We start from the raw sequence: 20,704 nt of genomic DNA on the forward strand, positions 1-20,704 counted from the left end.
AGTGGGATTTAGGTCCTTCAGCTAATGCTCTATATATCTATATGATCACAGCAAATTAGCATTTAGAATTAAACTGTTGTTAAAGTAATTTGGTTACAAAACAACTTAACAATGAGGCTGCTGTCAGCAGAGATAATCAGCAATGATGAGTTTAAAATGACTATTTCGCCAGAGATTAAACTTTGTCAATACTGTTCATAACTGACTGTAGCAGTAGTTCTTGTCACAACTGCACCTGGAATCAGTGTCCAGAAACTGAACAGGCCCTATAATGAATGTGTGTTTCCTATATTCAAAACCTTGTCACTATTTATGTCTGTAATCTTCAGGCAGGATTCTGACTTAGAACTGAGCAGGATTACTACTGCAACGTGGTTGTGTCATCGGTCACTCGAGATTGACCCAGGAAATGACAGTCTTGTTCAGAATGTGTGGGTTAAAGCCCTTCCTGAATCTTGTTAGTGAAGACAGGCCTTCCTCACAGGAGAACTCCTATCTTCAAACCCAGGCTGATGGAGGTCATCTGGCCTTGTAAGGTCTTCCATCTAAGAGAAGGACACTCTTACAAAACCTACAACCTGAGGACTTTGCTGTAACCGTCCTAGCTAGCTAGGCCGTAGCAATCAAACCTCAGGTGTAAAGGGTTGGGCCAGTTCTGCGCATGCTGTCCTCACCTAAAAAATCCACTGCGCAGGCTGGAAGGGTTTACTCTCACTTGTCTGCATGGACGGGCGAGGGTCGAAACAGCAGGTGACAAGGTGCATGGGAAGCTGCAGATCCAACCTTGCGTGCGGGCGGGCCAGGGCACGGGTTGCTCGTGATTGCCCAGGAGATGTCAGTCCTGGTCGAACACGTCCTGATGGCCTAAGCACCCTTTTTTTCCAACCATATTTGCATATCCCACATGCCCTCGGTCATCATGCTTGTAGTAAGCATGGGTAAAGCCCTTCCCAAATCTTCGTTCGCGAAGCCAACCCATCAGTCTTCAGGCAATGAAGACATTCTTTTTCCAACGCAAACCACAGTTGTTGTGAGAGACATTTATTTTGAGACTTCAGTCTTAAGTCTATTTGGAATTATAAACTGGCTCAGATGACATATAAACAGTATTCAAGAAAGGAAATGTCAGAACATTTTTTTGTTCACTTGGCCTTTCTGCAGTTCTTCAAAGCTTTTCACAGGGTTGCTTTTCTAAAATTCATCCTAATTTGGGAATGTTATACAACTAGAGTTTTCATAACTGTGAACATCTGAAGTTGTTTTTCAGGAGGAGTATTTCCAATAAATTTCCACTCTGAAGAAAAACAGAACAGTGTCCTCCCTTTTGTGAATTTTCAGCGAAAGTGTAGCTCTCATCTCACACATTCATGCCTGCCTGGTTAGAACAACCTAACAGTTGTTACTGTAAGTGGAAGATCCTGCAGGTGAAAATCCCTGGCATGATTCTTTCCTGATGGTTACCAGATTGGCCTCCTGTAATTCAGGAGATGCACATTTCTTTTTTAAGGTTGGATGTAACAAGCCACCTTTGTATAAAGAGCCAGTAAAAGATGGTGTTTTGCATAATTTTTGGTTTTCTCTTTACTTGCTACCTTTGATACTTCTTGGGAGGTATGAAATCTTGCCTTCCAGCTTCCCTTCAGTTTTGCATCACAGATGCTCATTTCCATTCACCTGTTATGTAGCCGAGTGGAATTAGCATCCCATACTGACTCCCTCTTTTACTTTTTCCATTGCAAATTCTGGTGAGCTGTTAGAGCATAAGAGGTGTGATGACTGCTTGGCATTTCCATGTCTGTCCACCTGGTTCCTCTGTGCAGGAAGTGCCTTTGGCAACCAACAGGGAAGACAAAGATGATCAGGATGGTATTGCTCCAGAGATTTATTTTTTTTTTTTGCACAGTTGAAGCTTCAAGAGAGGAGAAGCATTTGAGATACTTACTAAGGCTGCACACTTGCAGTGTCAGAAAAAGCCAGTAGATCAGGCAGGTCCAGGAAGCAATTTGGGGACAGATTTTATGAAACAGGTATTCTGAGGAGATGCTGTTGACTAATAGGTGGCAATGCACTTCACACCTGTTTATGTCAAAAATGAGTGGAAAAGAATTTTCGTAATTTCTTTGACAGATGAAAGTATCTATTGCTGTAGAGCTCCTTACAATAGTGAAGAGCCATATCTGTGAGGGTTTTTTGCTTCAAAGAAATTACTTCAATAAAAATTACTTAAAATTACTTCTACTTCCATAAATATAAAGACTTACAGCATAATTTCTGGTTTATAGGTGTAGAGAATGCCAGTAAATGCTGTTATATCTCAAATGCCCAGGTTCCAGTTTTATATACCTATATTCAGTTTTACATCTGCTTCTTACTTGAACTGTACCACATTTACATATGTAGCATGTCATAGATTGTGCACAGAATAGATACTTTGTGCTCCTCCTAAAAAATAATATGGAGAACATAAGGATATCTTACTCAGAATAAAGTATTTTGTTCTGGGCAACCCAATACATAATTCTTGTCAGCACTCCGTATCATGATAAGATCTGTTAAGTGGTTATTTTATTACTATTCGTTTAGTCCATGAAATACTTAATTTTATTTTACATTCCAGAAAACACTGTTGAGAGTAAACTGTATAAGATAGAACATTTCTTTTATAAATTGTCAGAAGGAAGATCTATGCATGCTTTTTGCTGCCACGTTAACTTACTTTAAGGGTCCAATTCAAACGTTTTTGAAGTCAATAGAAATCCTTCAACTGTCATAAAGGGAGTTGGGTTTAGATTCCCCATAAAGTAAAACCCTCACCGAGAGACTAGCTGGCAGTGCTCCCATGATCTGTGTTCACGGCGTGCACATTTCAATAACTTCAAATCTGGCCAGTAGGTGGCATATGAGATCTCGAAGCCTAAACCATAAATAAAGCAATGGCAGGGCACCACCAGCACACAAAAACGATGTCTAAAGGGCAAGTCTAAAAGGGCAAAATGAACTATTAGTATCTATATGCAGCAACTGATGTGGCCTTTTTATTAGCTTTTATTTAATTGGCATTATTGGATTCACATTTCCCTGTTAAAAAGAGCTCATCATATTTATGAGGAGCATGGTTATAAAACATTTGATTTATCCAGCTCATTAAAACTAGTTTACATTTTTCAGTTTTTCCATTACTTAACGTTTATTACTAATGTCAGCACACTTGCGCTTATTATGTGATGGCAGTCCGTCCCAAGTCCTCGTTCCAAACATCTGAAGGAAGACTTTTTCTCATCCTTCTTGAGAGAAATTTAGTCTGCATAGAGGTCATTAGTGAATGCATCGCTCCCTAGAAACTGCCATCCTCTCCTGTATGCATTTCTTTCTATGCACATTCAGCAGTGAGACTCCAATTTCAATCTCATGCCACATGAGAAACCTGCAATTGTCCTTGGAAGGGAGGTTTGGGAATCCTCCATTCCAGTTTGAATCCTCTTTATATCACTAACTGTTCTTTGTTTTGATACAGTAGGTAATATAGCAGTGACTTAATACCACGTCACCACATAAGACTAAACACTACTTTGTGAAACTATAATAGCTGAAAGAACTTGAAAAAAATCTTAATTATCCCACACACAAAGATTAAAGGAAGGAAGACAATCCCAGGAATACAGAAGCTGCCTAAAGTAATCATACTTCAGGATTACTCTTGATTATTAAGGTCCTTTTTTGGCTAGGGATGTTAAAGAGGATCTGAAGTCGCTTATTGTTTGCTTTATTACCTTCAGAAAACATCTGAGGAGCAGGAACACTGAGTTTGCTCTCCAAATCTAGCCTTCAGCTTTGTGGCACACATCATCTTTGCATGGTAAAAGTTCAGGCTGTATCCTGCACCCTAATTGCTTTGGGGTCCAGCATCAAAAGTTGGCAGTGTACTTGAAAATGTCTCATTAAACTGATCTTGTGATTTTGGGCCCATTACAATACTTTTTATGTCTTTGCATCTCTACTGTCAAGTATGTGCAGATCTCAGAATATTCTCAAGACCTGACTCTTGCATAATTCACACCACAAACCCTTAAACTAATACCAAGGCAGGAGTGCCAGGAGGTGGAAAAACTCTCACTATACTCAGCAACAGTGATTATATTCAGTGGCTTTATGTGGGGCAAGCTTTTGTTCAGGCAGTTTGCCTGGCCTGTCTGCAGGCAAAATCAATCATAGTAATGGTTCATCAGGTAGTACTGGGAAGCTGGTTTTCTTTTTTGTAAGAGTGTAGATTATTTAAAACCAAGCAGTGAGTGGGCTATATACAAAAGTGTAGATGGAAAATTTGTGGGACATTTGTCTTAGTGTGTGCATGTGTGCAGTCAAACCCACTTTTCTGCTTGTAGTCTAGACATGGCCTTATGGCTCGGATTTGGAAATACTGAACCTCACATAGATGAAAGTAGGGTTTAATACCCAAGGCAGATGGGTTGGAATGTGGAGAAAACCTAATAGTGCAGGTTAATTTAAAGTCTGCAGTATGACTGTGGTCAATCCCGCTCTTTTAAATGGGAAGGGGGGAATTTCGTCTCATCAAAATTTGGCAGGTACAATTCAAGATAAATAGTTTGAATCTCTTAGTGACTGTGGGTTTGGAAACAAAATTAAGCTTCTAATAAATTTTTGTAAATTTTCTTTCTGAATGTTCTGCTAAATACAACTTCTCTCTTGCAGGCAGCTGTAATAATACAATCTTGTACATTTATAAAGTGCTTTTTGTCCTGAAAATTCCCAACAGACTTTGCAAACTGCATTCATTCAAAATCACCTCTATGTGACTAAACTGCATAGGGAGCAACAACCAGACACGTAGGCACAACACATACCTTGGACCATGGAAATTTTGGCCAAAACTGCAAGACTAAAATTCTATCACTATTGAAAGAATAATACTTTTGTTACCTACATGAAACAGCTAGGACCCTGGATTTTTCAAAATACTCAGTTATAAGCTCTACCAGTCCACTAAGGACCTGGGAAGGCAGAAACAGTGAAATTATTTGGTTGGCACTGAAATGGTAATAGCCAGGATGTCTTAAAACTAATGCTTAGAGTGTTAGGCTTTCCTTGCCAGATATACCTGGATATTAGTTCCAGCTCCCCATGTTCTCAGTGCAGATGAGACAGTTGTCAGGTACAAAGCCTTCGTGAAGCTGCAGACAAGAAAAAGCACTCTCTTACGAGAGAGGGTGATGAACTGAATGTTACTAGCAATCGTTTGCCAGGCTGGTACACTCTGTTAAAAATAGAAAATAGTAAACATAGCAGTAACTTAGAAAGAAAATAGGTACTTCATGCAAGCAAGTAATCCAAGTAATAGTATTAGGTGAATATATACATTAAGATCATAAGCTTTTTCATTACAGTGGAAATAAAATGGAGGATATAGTGAATAACTTACAAAACTGTTCTCTGTTAAAAATAGAAAATAGTAAACATAGCAGTAACTTAGAAAGAAAATAGGTACTTCATGCAAGCAAGTAATCCAAGTAATAGTATTAGGTGAATATATACATTAAGATCATAAGCTTTTTCATTACAGTGGAAATAAAATGGAGGATATAGTGAATAACTTACAAAACTGTTCTCTGTTAAAAATAGAAAATAGTAAACATAGCAGTAACTTAGAAAGAAAATAGGTACTTCATGCAAGCAAGTAATCCAAGTAATAGTATTAGGTGAATATATACATTAAGATCATAAGCTTTTTCATTACAGTGGAAATAAAATGGAGGATATAGTGAATAACTTACAAAACTGTCATATGGCTTTATATTTTGGCATCTAGCGTCTTGAAAGATCCAAAAATTCCCGATACAAGTTAGAACTCAAATATCTGTTTCTTTAGAAGAAAGAACTCTCCCTGAGTTCAATTATAATTGTGCATAAGTGAAGCAAGATCTAGCTAGCTGAAGAGTAGCTGCACCGTTCACTGAAATGCTGTTAGTTAAGACTGGAAAAGTAATGGACGTAGTATGTGGCATTAGAAATAACAAACCAAATTGAAGCTGCATTTTTGCACACTGAGACAAAAGTCACAGCAAAATAAAAAGGTATTTCACCAGCAGAAATGGATTACACTGATTCTTGTTTTATGCACTATATCTACCTCGCTCCTGCCAAAGGGCCAGTCCTCAGCCAAGCATTTTAAGTAATTATCAATAGAACACTTACAGACAAAGCACAGCTCATACGGCACAGATAATAAACATGTACATAAAACATTTTAAAATGTACATTTTCTTTTTCGCTTTCTAATTGTAAAGTATAATCTGCGTACTTTTTTTTTTTTTTAGTTTTTTGAAGAATTCGCTTAAAGTTGGACCATTTTAATTTTAAAAGAAAGTAATGATAACAATTGATGTTGTTTCTTTGGACCTATTGTTCATTAAAATTGCTTTTTTCTGTTCCACACATGGTCTACTGGCCAAGTTGTGTGTTGTTCTGTGCCACAGGCTGTAAAGCCTTTTATACAGTATTTCTTTATTTCAAGCATAACTGTTTAGAAAGGCAAAAGGAACATACATACTCTATTCCTTTTTAAGTGTATGGAATGCAATTTTTTTTCTTGTTTATGAGATTATATTTGCAGGAGAACCATGGAAAAAAGAAATTTTGGCTGAAGTCTTTAAAAGAGCCAAAGAAAATCAGCTGCCCACTTCAGTCAGTTCACAAGGATAGCTTAGCTTCTGTCACCAGCTTTATGCTTGTCTGAAGCAGACAGACACTAAAACAAGTCACTATTTTTCATTAGAGGTCAGGAGTCTGAGAAAACCACAAAAAAATATGCAAATTATTAATTCTAAAGGCTACAGATATGGCAAAACATTTGATGCACACATGAAAAGTATTTAAATGTTATTTGTTACTCTTTTTAAATGGAAGAGTAAACAAAGCATGGATCCAATTTTACTGCATTTCATAAAGCTTTTTTAAAATTGGAAGGCCAGGGGAGATTGCTAGATGATTATTGCAATACATCCAGGTACTTTTGTACTCAACTTCATAACCTGTATTTGACTAAAGAATGCATTTCAGGAAGGCACTGAAATGTGAAAGAAGACTTCAGCAGATGCAGAATCCATCTCTTCTGATAATGTGGACATTCACCCTTGCTACTGAGAGTTTATGTCTTATCTGTAGTCTGAAGATTTGGGGTTTTGTTTTTTGACTGCAGAAAGATTTCTCATCTATAGTACTACCCGGTACTTTCCCCTGCAAAGGTACAGCCACACTAGTTTTCCGGAATCTTGAAGTCTTCTTTTATTTCTCTCTCATTTATTGCTGTTCAGTCTCTCAAACAGCTACCAAACTACTCAGCTGAACACAAAGGAGTTATTTTTGTGTCTAAGAATATGGCATAAGGCCTTTTATACACAGAGTACAAAACTTCAAGACATTCAGGACAAAAGTCTAATTCAAGAACAATGTTGTTAAATTCTCAGCAGTATCAAAGTGAAGAATACCTTAATAAAAACAGTTATATGTATCCCCACCTTTTACAAATATTGCTTCATCATGCAAAGAAATACAGCTTGAAAATTAATTCTTTGAGATGGACCCCCCTTACCCTTGTTTTTGACATATAAAGATCGTAAAACAAGAAATGTGCCCTTTTCAGGCTGGTTGATAGTTTTTCATTGCATGCTAGTCATTTGTACCTCTGCACAGTCCAATTATGCATTCTTTCTAGAAACACCTTAATAGGAATTCCAGAATCATCAGACTGATTTCACTGAAATGTACTGGTTTACAAATAAATAATACAGATCTTGTCTTTGATTCTAAAGCTGGACACAGATCAGGAAGTTGGTGTTTTCATGCACATGAAACTAATGTGTTCCTAGAACTTGTAGGATAAAGGTTGGTGTCATTTGATGTGAACTGAGGGCAAGGTTACGTGTTCAGGCGAGTCCTGTGGTTTCAGACCAGAATTTTCATCACCTAGAGGTATATTTCTTCTGCATTTCATCAGGACAAACTCCTGAATCTGCAGAAGGTCTTAGTAGTTATACTGATGCCCCACATACCAGCAGAGTGCTACCGTCCAGGTAGTGAATGCTGACATTTTAAACCACATAAGGGTACATACAGTTGCTCCTCATGTACATAAGTGTTGTAGAAGTCACTGAGAAGTTATAAAAGTAACTTTTACTAATAAACAAGGATTAAATACAAAGATTGGAAACTAATCAGAAAACTGGAGACAGAATATAGTGGATAGGAAAATGGAGCATAATATTAAATAGTATTAACCTACTTAATATGATATCTATTTCATATGCACATCATGACCAATCACTTTTATATCAAGTTATTTGCTCTACCTCAACGGTTTCATAGAAATCTATGACTTAAAGCCAAAAGAAGCCTGAGTTCTTGGGTTTTTTTGCTGTCTGTGTAAGTATTACTTAGTTGTCATTCTTGGCAGTTCACCACATAGGAGGTCACTCCCCATGAAGGCGGCTAAAAGATGGCTGAGGTCAAGGCACAGAGCTATGCTGAGGGAATTTCTGCTGGGAGAAGGACTGATATGCACAAGGCAGGAGCAGAGGCTCATCCCTCCTCATCCAAAGCAGATGCTGGAAATGATACCAGGAAAAGAAATATTGACACTCTTCGAAGTTAACTGAATCAGTCACAGCTGTGGATGTGGGATCTACATGGTACAGGGTCAGCCTCTCTTATGATTACGTATCAATGTATGATTGTATTCTGTAACCCATGATTATGTATGTATTTGTCCAACAGAGAAATTGCCTGTTAGCAACAGTTTTCATACTGCAGAGGAAAGAAGAAACAGCAAGGGAGAATATTTTGGTGAGAGCAGTGCCAAAGGTGAGGGAAAAAGTTTGCAAACCTATGTAAGTTAAACTAAAATGTTGAGCACTGTAGCTCTTAGTGCCTCAGCAGATATGATTGGGCACTTGGTACAACTGAGAATTGGACTATTAATTTAAGAACCAGCTTTAGGCTCCTAATTTGAAGTAAGTAGTGAAAGCGTTGTCTGAAATACCATGAGCTTATGAAGCGTTTTGTACAGATAGTAGCATAGCCTATTGCCATGAGCTCTTTCAGTTTAGTCAACAGATACATAATGAACAACACACTACAGGAACCACATATTCTATTTTCATTATCTCTTTTTTCTTCCCTGTCTTACTATTCTGCTATGAATTTAAAGTGATACTGTGTATCTCTGTAAGCAAAGAACCGGATTACACTCAAATACAAACCTGTAGTCCTATTTAGTAAAACCTTAAATTCTCATCTTCTGTCTTTCTGTGAGATTTTTTTAGTCCGTCACGTTTCCTTTCCCTATTGTAACTAGTGACTCCATGGGATAGCATTAGTGAAGACACACTAGAATTCTCTATTGTAAGATCTTCCTTTTGTGCTGGCTTTTGTCCTGGCAAGAGATAAACCATCTCCTTCACTTTGTCTGGGACACAGATGGGTATGGGCAACATTCTTCCATTACTGAGTCATTAATCAAAAGGATCTATTTTTCCAGTTTTTAGTGGCCTCCCTTTTTCAAAATTTTGTCATTGAGTAGAATGTTGAATATTTCCTATTTATATAAGCCTGATCTTTTCCTCAGCGAGCTTGAATTGATTAGTTTAGTGTCAATGTTCTCTAAACCACACAGTTTTCTACACTTTTAATAAGATACGGGCACTTGAGAACTTCCTGCCTCCATGGCTCATTGAAAGATGAAAATGAACAAAATGCAATGCAGCAATGGAGGGCACCATTTACCCTGATTTTTCCAGATATGGCATTTTGATAAATTATAATTTTTTTTTCCTTGAACATTCACTTATTGAAAAAATATTTTGGAGTTTCAAAAACTCCGTCTTGGTATCTGTGAAAGGTGTGGAACCATTCCTCATTCTTTCAGGCAGCTACTAAAGGATATGTTGTGGGACACCATCTGGTGGATAAATGTGGTTAAAACAAATACTTGTATTTGCAAACAAGTTCTTTTATTCTATGAAGCTCATATTTGCTCTGATATCTTATCTGATATCTTATCTGATCCTTAGTCTTATCTAGTCTCATACTAAAGGAAGGTAGGAAGTGAATCCACTATTCTTATGAAAAGCCTTCACAAGTATGGCCCCTAAGTAACCCAGACTGTGAAAGACCGTTGTGCTTAAAGTACTGAAATGTAACTAATTTTGAATGTTGATGATACCCATGCTTGCATTTCACCACTGGTATTCTAGCATGTGCTTATGTAGTATTTATCACGCTTTTATTTGCATCATGAAACCAACTCAAATCTTAGAACTAGATTACTTTTGTATGAAATCAAACTAGAAGATGCACTTCAAAAGCACACCCAACACTCTCCAGCCACTGGACCACGCTAGAAATACCCCTAAGTAAACCTTCCTGAAATGTGTGGTGTGGATGTTCTCAGCATGAAATCCTTCCTGCCACAAATCCTTTCCCATTAGCTTGCACTACTTGCTAATGTAGGCTTCCTTCATGTGGCTCACCTGAATGTATTTGCAGAGCAGAGACTACCTAGATGGGCTTTGTGAATCTGACTGGAAACTTCAGTCCATCCAGCAAAGTGAACTTCAAAATGAGAACACAGATGGGGCAAGCTCCTGTATGCCTGAAGCTTTGTTACATGGAGGTATATAAGGTAGTGGCTATGTAAAAAGCCCTGGATCAAAACTTGTCTTCTTAGTCAGAGTCCAGAACAATCAATTTTCAGAATATGTCTTTTTTTAATTTTTTTTTTTTTTTGCATGATAGGATGAATGTTTTGAGAGATTTCCTCAGAAGTAGGGTATTCTACTTAATTTCTTAGCATTTCGAAGACAGCATTATTGGTATATGTGTTATGCTTTTGCTTGAAAAATGAATTTTGTCTGCTACTTTTATATTTCTCTTGAAGCAAGCAAATAGAGAGATAGGGTGTCTTTTTTAAAATTAAAAGAGACAGAATCCCATCTGCGTATAATTAGTAATAGATTAGTATTGCCTATCAGATTAGTTCTTGCATTTAAATAGAATCATAGAATAGTTAGGGCTGGAAAGGACCTCAAGATCATCTAGTTCCAACCCCCCTGCCATGGACAGGGACACCTCACACTAAACCATCCCACACAAGGCTTCATCCAACCTGGCCTTGAACACCACCAGGGATGGAGCACTCACAACCTCCCTGGGCAGCCCATTCCAGTGCCTCACCACCCTAACAGGAAAGAATTTCCTCCTTATATCCAATCTAAACTTCCCCTGTTTAAGTTTTAACCCGTTACCCCTTGTCCTGTCACTACAGTCCCTGACGAAGAGTCCCTCCCAGCCTCCCTGTAGGCCCCCTTCAGATACTGGAAGGCTGCTATTAGGTCCCCACACAGCCTTCTCTTCTCCAGGCTGAACAGCCCCAAATTCCTCAGCCTAGATCTCTGAATTTTATTTTAAGTATGTAAAAAAGGTTTTACTGGGTCAGACGAATAGTCTGTCCAGCCGAGTTTTGTGTCTCCAGCAGTAACAATACGACAGGCTACATACCCAGCTGTTTTCAGAGGCCCATTCCTCCTTCACCTCCCACAATATACCATTGTTGTTTTAGGGATGTCAGCAGTACACCCCTATCCTATGGAGATATTGTCCATCTATTTGTCTAATCCCTCTTTGAAACTGTCAACATAGTTTGCCTGTACAATCTTGTGTGCAAGCGAGTGCCAGAAGTTCACTACCTTGTGTTTAAAGAAACATTCTGGCTTATCTGTTGGCTGATGTTCTGTTACTTTTATGAAGTTCTTCTATTACAGGATAGAATGACCAGAAGTTCTGCCTTCATCCTATCCACTCTTTTCATGACTTCATAACACTTCACCACTTTTTCTTCACAGCCTTCTCGTTGCACTGCTTTTTGCTCTCTCCTCATAAGGTAGCTGCTCAATCCATTATGAAGTTGCCCTTAAAGCTACATGTTGTTACACATCATGCCAAGACATTTTTAAGTTTTATGAGAGTTTCTCAGCAAATTCTGGGATTCAGTTGGTGAAAAGAAGACTGAAGGTTTCCGTAATATCAATCTCATAGTTGCTCTTCTAGTAAGACAGGTTACTTTTATTTATTGTTTATTCCTAAGGGTTCAAAAAAGTGATTCTGGAGAATAGAGTTTTATTTTTCTCCTCACTGATTTCAACCTACTATTTTGTATGCTATGCTGTTCATTAAGTCCAAATTTAAAATTTTAAGGAGTACCTTATTTTTGCTATATCAAACTAATATATTTACATGTGCTTCAGTAAAACTTACACTTTCCTCTAACGTGCTATTTGGCTGTTCCTTTAATGCATTTATCTATAGCTGCAGCTCTTTTAATTATGTTATGCTCTTCTGGAATGTCTTTAAAGTTTTCCTCAAAGGCTCTGAATCATATATATACAATGTCTTCTCTGGCAGTATTTCTCCTGCTCTAGTAGCTTTGGCTGAACACTGATTTTGAAAACTTTCCTTTTCACTTTCATTTTTCCACCTCATATGTTAGCAGTTTAATTCTGCATAAATAACAACTATTATGTACAAGTACAGAAGCTTGTGGCCACAGGTAGCTGTCTTCTTTTCTCCCAGGTGAAAAACACAAACACTGGGGTGACTGTTACTGATTTATAGTACACAGAGGCCTCATTCATTCTCATATTAAGGTCATTGCTATGTGATCTTATTTGAAAAACTTGCAGATAAGCATCAAGAAGTCCTCATGAATAACAATGACTAAACTGTCAAGACAGTAATAGTATGATTAAAGACAGCATCCTCTACATGCAACATATACTAAAGAATGTGGAGAAAATTTCCACGCCTTAATAGTTGTGGTAAAATGGGATGTGCCATTTTTAATGTAATGGTGAACTGGATTACTCTTTGGAATCAAGTCTTAAACTAATGGCTTATTTTAGCCAAGAAGAGAGGGGATTTGACATTTTGAATGAAGCAGAAGGATGTGCAGGAAGCTCAGAGAATATAATATCTTTCTCTGGCTCCTTTTTTCCTCTGCGGGAGCCACTGTATAGTATTCAAGAACATTTCTTGATACTGCTAAGTTTCATATGAGCAGATTGACAGGATGCAGTTTGGCACAAATGTCTATTTCTGATCAGGATTACAAATAGCAGCGGTGGCAAAGATCCGATCTCACCTATACTGGTGGAGTAAGTCAAGTAATTATTCAGGGGACTGTACTGCAAACACATTTAGTCATTTGCTTTCATGCGGGGTTCAGAACGCTGCGAAAATCTCATGGTATGCCACACAACTGTGAGTTCCATGCTGCACACACATCAATTAAAAACGCGGTGAGGCTGAGACAAGAAGATACATCCAACAAGGTTCTAAAGAGTGATAAACTGGGATTATTTACTTCCTAGATACATTTCATAGACATAGGACGCATGTGAAAATTGGATGGCAAAGATTCCCATGCCCAGTACAACTAGGAATGTCATGTATACTAATTCAACAAACAGAAACAAGAAAATACTTTGTATGTATTTTTGAGGTGCATACAATTCACAATAGAACAGGTTTCCAGTCTCAGTGCCAGAGAAGCCTAGCCAAAAAGGATAATTGATTGGTTTTATGCACCATTGCACAGTGTCTAAAGGCATTCATAAATCTATGGTTGACTGCATTTTGAATATTGCCAAAATGAATACAATCCCCTCGCTGTTGACCAAGATCATAATATTTATATTGACAATGGAGAACTTTGAATTATACATAGTCCCATCACGTCTTTTCTATAAAATTAAGACTCCTTTATGTCTAAAATCAAAACCAGATTGCACAGTCCAAATAGTTAGGATTTTGTCAGCATTTTTCAATTAAAATTGCTTATTTGTCTAAGTTGTGTCTTTGTCATATACATATGAAAATACATTCTCACAGTATGGACTTGGATTCAATTCAGCTTCCATTTTTTCGTGTATGTAGGCCCCCTTCAGATACTGGAAGGCTGCTATGAGGTCCCCACGCAGCCTTCTCTTCTCCAGGCTGAACAGCCCCAACTTTCTCAACCTATCTTCATACGGGAGGTGCTCCAGTCCCCTGATCATCCTCGTGGCCCTCCTCTGGACTTGTTCCAGCAGTTCCATGTCCTTTTTATGTTGAGGACACCAGAACTGCACACAATACTCCAGGTGAGGTCTCACGAGAGCAGAGTAGAGGGGCAGGATCACCTCCTTCAACCTGCTGGTCACGCTCCTTTTGATGCAGCCCAGGATACGGTTGGCTTTCTGGGCTGCGAGCGCGCACTGATAAAGCCCTGGGTGGCATGGTTTAGTGTGAGGTGTCCCTGCCCATGGCAGGGGTGTTGGAACTAGATGATCTTAAGTTCCTTTCCAACCCTAACTATTCTATGATTCTATGTTTAAATCAACCTTCTCTTTTTTTTTTTCCTTCATGGAGCCCTGCTATTTGGGCGTAAAGTTGAGAGTCAGTAGATCTTAATTTTATTTCCATCACTACCAATCTGTGCTTTTAGAATTTTGTGCTTTTAATTCTCCATACATGAAACATGGATAAAAATAATTTCCTCAAATAAAGCTTCAGGATTTATTGGTGTAAGTATATCTTCACACAAAACAATGGTATTAATTTTGATTGCTGGGCTTACAAAAAAGCTGTAAGGTATCTAGATATCCTAGAACAATTTTGAGACCTAAGATATTTGATCTTTCTTTGAGGCAACAGCTTAACAAGCCTTCACCTGCATGGAAGGCAAATAGGCAATCCCAGGCCAAGGCAAAGACAGCACCAGCAACACTCATCTTCTTTATGGAAGATTTTGTTGCAAAAAAAAGAGGGGCAAGTGGAATAGCCTCACCACTGCAGTATATCCAGTGAACCAGCAGTTAGAGTTTGCTCATGGAAGGCTTAGACTGAAACCCCTGATGCAAATCTGGCAGAGGAGTGATTTGTGTCCCTCTGTATTCATTAGATTTGGGGCACAGAAGTCCGCACAAAAAAGCGCATGCAGAAAGATTGATGCTAGTGGTATGTTGTGCTGATACTGAGCCCTCCCTGGGACGAAGGGAGTCCCTTTGAGTACAGTGCCCCTACCCAGAAATTACCTCTGAATATTCTCTTCGTTCTTTATGGACGGGGGAAAAGGGCTCTGGGCTGCTTTGGGCATCCAACTTCCACAGAAGTCACAGCTGCAAATTTCATTTTCTGTTGTCTAGCTTAGTTTACAACCTGCCCTGTAAAATTATTCCAATTAATTCCCTTCTAGATGCCTAATTTTTCCAGGGCACCGAGCATGGCAAGTTCACACAAATTCATGCATTTCTGTAAGTGAGAGGGTTTTCAGGAGTCAGGCACAGTAATACTAAGTGTTATAACCCATATGTCTCCCTTTTAAACCTAGATAAAAGTCTGCTTGTGAGTGTTAGATACCAAGGTGTTAATCTTTCCTGTGTGAAGTATGTCGCTGAAGCCAGGCATTGCTTTCCCCTAATTTTCACACAGTTACATTTCATAATGGGATTGTCAAGACAGAGGGACTTCCTTCTAGTTTTTTGATTGTACCTTTATGTCTCTATGATTGCACAACTTCAATTTTTTTTCTTCTTGTCTCCCATTCTTTCACTATCCTTGTGACACAAAATGGCATCTGCTGAGAGTCAGGGTATGATGAGAAGCTGCACAATTGAGAACTTTGAAGACTGACAGTGAAATCCTGCAGAGCACTGAGGGTAGAGGCGTCGCGCTGTGGTGTTGTCAGGAGGGCTGCAAAGGCACTTGTCCACACCGGCTGTTCTGCAAGAGCTACGAGGTCTGACTGCCTTGCCAAAGAGACTGAGGATGCTCTGTGATTATGGAGCACTGTTTTGGAATTTTAATGGTACCAGTTCCAGACTGGAATGTCAAAGCTGTTTATGTATGTGATTAACACAGTAACAGAAAGGGGAAAAAATAAAACCCCAGGAAGCCAGTTGCAGTGATGGCAGTTTAGCTTTTTCTCATTTGTGGGCAAGAGGAAATGGCCTCAAGTTGTGCCAGGGGATGTTTAGGTTGGATATTAGGAAAAATTTCTTCACTGAAAGGGTGACCAAGCATTGGAACAGGCTGCCCAGGGAAGTGATTTTAAATATCCCAAAGGTATTTAAAAGATGTGTATATGTGGCACTTAGGGACATGGTTTAGTGATGGTCTTGGCAGTGTTGGGTTAATGGTTGGACTTAATGATCTTAAAGGTCTTTTCCAACCTAAATGATTCTGATTCTAAAACAATATTGTAACCAAGGTGTTTACATATATAAAGTGTAGTTTCAGAAAATGTGTATGCTTTTTGTTGTCTTTCAAACTGAAAACAAGGACTAGATCTAAAAGCTATTCAGATGTCTACAGTTACAAGGAAGTATCTAATGTCACCTTCCAAAATGCCCAGCATAAATCAGTTTTCTTAGTCAATAATATTGCTAAACAGTAATTTTTAGGGTTTTTTTTTTTAAACTTACTAGACCTGCACTTTGTCCCAGAGCACCAAAAGGGAAACTGCAATTGGAAGATTCCTAATTTTACCCCAAGCTACTGTATTTTTACCTTGGGATGTTTGATGAAGGTTGAAGAATGAGTACAATCTGTTGAAGCTGGGTGCACACTTTCATCTTAGAAATCTGACTCTTCTCTTACCACTTGGGTATATTTACAGTTCAGATAGAGGAGTCTGGAACAGGGTGTAAAAAATAAAGTCCTAGACATAAAGAATGAATTAGAAAGTAACTAGGACTAGTGGCTTTTCAGAGGATGGATGTTTGGACTTTCTGAAAATCTGAAAAATTGAAGTGCATCGAATAGGAAACTAAAAACTGTATAATTATAGTGACAATCTAGCTCGAATTTCATGGCGTGTATGTTCTTTGCTTAGATTTAAAAAAATGGGTAAATCAAGGATTAAGTTTATCCTTCTAGATATACTAATTTCTTCTTGACTATGGGGACTAGTGTAACCAGGGTGGGTTTTATATATATCTTACACAGCTAAACTGGATCAATACTAAACATAATAGCTATATAAAACACATGTGTATTATATATGTATATAATTCCACATTAATCTATGATTTTTTATTTTTTTTTATTTTGTAGCCAGGGAAAATAATCATGAGATACAATAACTGGAAGGCAAATGAACCCCAGCTGCTTTCTGAACTGTGTGATAAAATGGTGATGGTCTTGGACACCAGAAGTACAACAAGCAATAAACTTATGTCACTATTAAAAGATAGCAAGGAAACAAAGAAATAACTAGAAGGCATCCTCTCCATTTTGCAAAAGTATTTCAAGCATCTGAACTATGTCCTTCTTGATAGAAAATTTTAAACATTTATGTGAAATGCTTTGTTTCAAAGTAGTATTTTTTAAATCCAAAAGTTCAGATCTTACAATTCTCCTTTCCCTTCTGAAGTTACGTAAGTTTCCTGGATCATGAGAACTTCCTAAAAATGTTTAGCTTTAACAAAACCGTATATTTGAGTAACATTTTTAGGTGAAAAACTTTGTATCACCTTGAATGAACTAAAATAACAAAACTGTCTATGTATGTATGTGTGTGTGCCTAGAATTTTTTTTATTACATGAGTATACACCTTTGAATGGAAAGCTATTTGTACTCATCAGTGAGTGGACACACAAAACAGGGAGCTTCCTTGTATCAATAACCTTTAACTAACAGCAAATCTATTCCCTCAAGGCAAACAATCAGGTAGCTCCAACACCTGCAAGTACTGGAAACATTTGTCTAAGAAGGAATCAAACTAGTGGGAGCCTGGGGAAATATAAATACAGTAAATGGATTGAAAATACTTCAGCTGGTGCTTAGATTGTACAATCACGAAGTGCTACTCTTTGCTAACACAAAATCCCAAAGACTTGCCAAAAGTTACCTTACCATCATGTTGGAGCAATTATCAAGTGTATTTAGAAGAGGAGAAAGCTATATTACGGATTAAAACAGTGTTTATACACCAAACTGTATGAAGGTAGAAAAGTTCTCTATAAGATGACAATGCCTTTTAGAGTTTGCTGATACTTATGTATCTATCACTTTTAGAAACAGATATTTCTGTAGAAGTGAAGGAGGCTTTACCCACATGTGATTTTATAACTGTACATGTCTTTGTCATAAGAAATAACAAAATCAGCCTGACAGGCATAAAAGCCAAATTCTCAAAGCTACTAGTGTACCTAGAAGTCCAAGCAGTTGTCTAAAAGCTCTTTTAAATTCATGTAGTTTGAGTAATTGCTCTGTGTTTGACACATCCAGAGTTCATACTGGATTCTAATTGTGCTCTGCTGCAATGACTGCTACTTGTTTGAGTTCCTACCACTTTTACAAACGTACTCTCAAATATTTTTCTCCCCTGTAGAGTTTTGTGAACTTGAACAAATATCTTTGTTAGTCACAGGCCAATACACATTGGTATACATACCATGCCTATACATATCATTGCAAGCAAATACTGCAAAAAATTAGAACATGGGCTTCAGAAAACTTTAATCTAGATTTATTAAACCGTTCCTACATGACAATGACAGCAAAATTATCATGTCTGACAGCTCTAGAAAAAACTCTGAAGTCAATAATAACTGCGTAGTTTTTGAGAATCTTGCAGTTCATGAAGCTGCTTTTCAAGCACCTTCTCCATCCCTTCATCAGTCAATGTTCCCTGCTCCATTTTTCTCATGTAGGCAAAAAAGAATAAACAGAATTGAACATCTGTGAAACATAATTTTGTTATTTTCAATTAGCAATAACGTAACAAATTATGAATGTGATTATATGAACACAGGAGGAAAATAGTGGACTTTATTTAGAAGGTCAGTTCCAGGCCTAGATCCTATTTTCTGAGCAGGACAACATTGTAATGGTGGCTGTTGCCGTGTACACAGATTTGAGACAACTGAGAATTAAACCAGTAAGTAACTGCCTTTGATACACTGCTGCAGTGTCCTGATACCAGTCAAACCTAACCCTTTTACTAGCTTTAGCTACTTGCTAGTACCTTTAGCTCGGGTACACTACCAAGAATATGCTAATAATTACAGAGTAAGAATACTAGTAGGAAATAGCGTATAAGTAATTAATTCATACAGCTTAGGTCAGTAGAGCTTTGATAGACTAAACAGAAGTTACAGGATCCCAAAAGATCAAATCGGTGAGACAGAGGAGTCAGGGTTTTTCCCAAGGCAGAATGCATGAAGAAACACTTTCAGTGCCAGGCAGCCAATAAATATAATGTGTCCCATATTTAGATTAAGATACATGATCAGTATTATATAAATTAAGGCTTTTTGTTTGATTAAGATAAATAATTTCAAGAGTTCTGGTATTGTGATTACATTCCTTTTCCCTTGAATCAATGTACATGCCAGTCTTACATGTATAAATTCAAACTCTTCTTCAGACTAGTTTTATTTTGTATTTGCATCTAATCATTTGCATGTATTTAATATTACAGTATGAAATCACTACAGGGCATCTATTTGCCATGTTATATCTTCATGTCACTAACTGAACAATTGAATTATTGTACTTGTTGTTACTGGGAATGCCTATGCTCTCTGAACACATTGCCTGAACCCTCATAGTCCACAGATAGTATTAGGGGCCAGCAACCGATGTAGACCTTCCAATACCCAAGCGAATTCATTTAGACCTGCTTTTGTGCATCTCTGCATGGCACAGTCTTGCACCACATAAACGTAACCTCATTGTCAACATATTACGACAGAACACTGGAAGTTTGCATCTGAAAATTACTCTGGCAGCCATAACAATTAAAAAATTATTTGAAACTGAAAAGTGTATGGCTTTTATCTATATCTGGAGGTTATGGACAGTGGCATCCCAGTGACATAGTAGTCTCTGAATTAATAAGCACATTTCCATCAGACTTCAGTAAGAACAGTATTGACTTTTACATGTAGAGAGCTCTGCAAACATTATCTTTTTTAGAAACTATTACTTAAAGGCTTCGGTGGTCAATTTTGTTAGGAAGCAGTATTAGAAGTTTTAAACATGCATAATGTTTTTCAGAAAAATACAAACAGTGTTAATAACTTGATTTCAAGTACTGAATATGGAAGTTTTACTTATGTGACTAACAGCAACACTTTTATAATAACTTCTCTATTAAAGCATCCTTCCATGAAGCCTCAGGCATTCCAAACTTGCACATTATAGAGGACCAAAAATTCCAGTTATCATGTTCTGGAAAGCATATGTGATCGTAGCAATGGAGATATATATATGTGTGTGTGTGTGTGTGTATATGTTAAGATAGATACAAGCCATTGTGGAAGTGCACATACAACATTTTGAAACATTAGGATGTAAATTTCTAAGACTAGAGTAATAGGATCGTTTAACATATATCATGGTTTGGGTTGGAAAGGACCTTAAATATGATCTAGTTCCAACCTCCTGCCATGGGCAGGGACATAATGTTGTTTACTTACTCATAAAGCACTGCAGCAGACAAGAATTTCTTTTCTGGCTGTCAATCAGACTTGGAAGCTTAACTGCAAGAATACTCCAGCACACAGAATGGCCAGAGAATGTTGAAATAAATGAAACACCCAAATTGTGCTGATAGGAAAATCACAGAGCATTAATACATCTGTTGGAACT

Source organism: Lathamus discolor, chromosome 2 (genome assembly GCF_037157495.1).
Source record: "Lathamus discolor isolate bLatDis1 chromosome 2, bLatDis1.hap1, whole genome shotgun sequence".
NCBI lineage: Eukaryota > Metazoa > Chordata > Aves > Psittaciformes > Psittacidae > Lathamus > Lathamus discolor.